Source organism: Amblyomma maculatum, chromosome 1, assembly GCF_055883805.1.
Source record: "Amblyomma maculatum isolate TAMU_Amacu chromosome 1, ASM5588380v1, whole genome shotgun sequence".
In the NCBI taxonomy this organism is placed as follows: Eukaryota; Metazoa; Arthropoda; class Arachnida; order Ixodida; family Ixodidae; genus Amblyomma; species Amblyomma maculatum.
Window position 1 is genome coordinate 285,375,762 of NC_139344.1, and position 1,623 is coordinate 285,377,384.

Consider the following 1,623-nt stretch of genomic DNA (forward strand, 5'->3'; position numbering starts at 1 on the left):
ACAAAGATGGAATCACGAACGCAGCACTGTTTATTTATTGTTTTAACACTAGTCTACACGCTTGTCTACAATGATAAGCACAACAGGGCAGGTAGAAATAACATCGATCGAATAGGACGTCATTGGATGTTTTCTGAGACAAAAAAAAATAAAAAAAATGCAGGAATTAGATACAAGAACTGTCTAGAGCTAGAGCAGCTGGAAGATAAATACTGTGCAAAAATACCAGGACTTTCACAGCTTGCGCTTCGAGCCTTTAACTTTAGGAGCAAAACTAGAGGCAGGAGTGCGTCGGGAGATGTCGAGAGCATTTTTTCTTTACGCGGGCGGTCTACCTCCTGGCACTCCTAAGTACAGAAGTTTACTTGAAAATATACCTGGATTCCACGGTTGCATGACTAGTCCAGTAGGCCGGCAGCAAGTCGCTTGAGAGCTGTGATGAATAGCTGGCCTTCCCGGTTGAGGTTCTATTTCCCGGTTAGTCCCGGGCTGGCTACCGCACCGGAGCTTCATAATAGATTAGCTGTGCCAAGCTGCCTGCATCAATTGGACACCGAATTCCTGTTTGTACATCCGATAAAGGCAACGAAAATGGCAAAACAATTGCCCTGCGGATACACTAACCGACCTCTTGAAATCCAGGATAGAGAGGCAATTTCGTACAAATTACAGGCTCCAACCGGCCTTTTTATACTGGTATTTCGAGGTGATTAAAGTTTACGACTGCTACTAAATAGTGGTGTCGAAGTCGAGGACAACGATAAAAATGACAGCGAGATTCCATGTTTTTTCGCATCCCATGTGTTGCGTAACTTGCGCTGTACACCTCAGTCCGATTGTATACGTACTTTCGGATGATCCAAAGGCAGTGACTCGTATAAATTTCGAGAAGTGCAAGTAAGTATATGGAATGCTGAATACACCAGTTACTTGCAACATACTGCAGGCATGTATCATCGACAAGGGCGGGCTGACACGCATTGCAGAACTAGCGTCGCAGAGTCCACAGGTCGGAGACGGTGCTATCTGTAACTAAGAGAACGCATGGGAATATCACAGCATGCCGCTTTACGAACAGCAGTACGCGAGGCCGAAGCTCAAGGAGTATTATAACAAGTGGAAAGGAACACCTGGGAACACGGCCACACACGGCCACTCGGCTACGATATTCAAACTACGATGCCAAGAAACCCGTCCGCCACCATCGCCACAGTCAAGTCCGGCTTGCGAGCGATCACGGACTCGGAGCCGGCGACACATGGCGACCATCTGTCGGCCTATCGCTAGAAACGGCGACGAGAAGCGGCAGACATTTTACAAACAAAACATAAAACAAGTTTTACGTCACGTCCGGCAAGTTATTCCTCCTCACTTCTTTCAGCTGGCGCATGCGCAGAAGCGACGGAGCATTCCAATAAAGATGGTCTGGTAGGCCAGCACGGGAACGCTTGCGCGGGAGTGGGAGTGAGAGAAAGGAAACCTACCTCTCCGCTGCGAAACGCCGCCGGCATCGCGCTACCGCGTCGGCAGCTCGAGCCGTACTCGTCGCGTGCTCGATGTCGACTCCTCTCGCTTCGGCGGCGGTTGCAGCGTTGCAGTTGCTTGGACGCGCGCCTCTCAATC

At 49.4% G+C, this 1,623-nt stretch overlaps 1 long non-coding RNA gene across 1 annotated transcript; it reads right to left on the reverse strand.

The window, feature by feature from the left end:
* Positions 1–377: 377 nt before the first annotated feature.
* On the reverse strand, positions 378–1,422 carry LOC146206729 (uncharacterized). The gene is made up of 2 exons (XR_014704497.1): positions 942–1,422; positions 378–537 (listed from the first exon to the last, which is right to left on the reverse strand). It is a non-coding gene; the product is annotated as an uncharacterized LOC146206729 (long non-coding RNA).
* Positions 1,423–1,623: the final 201 nt, after the last annotated feature.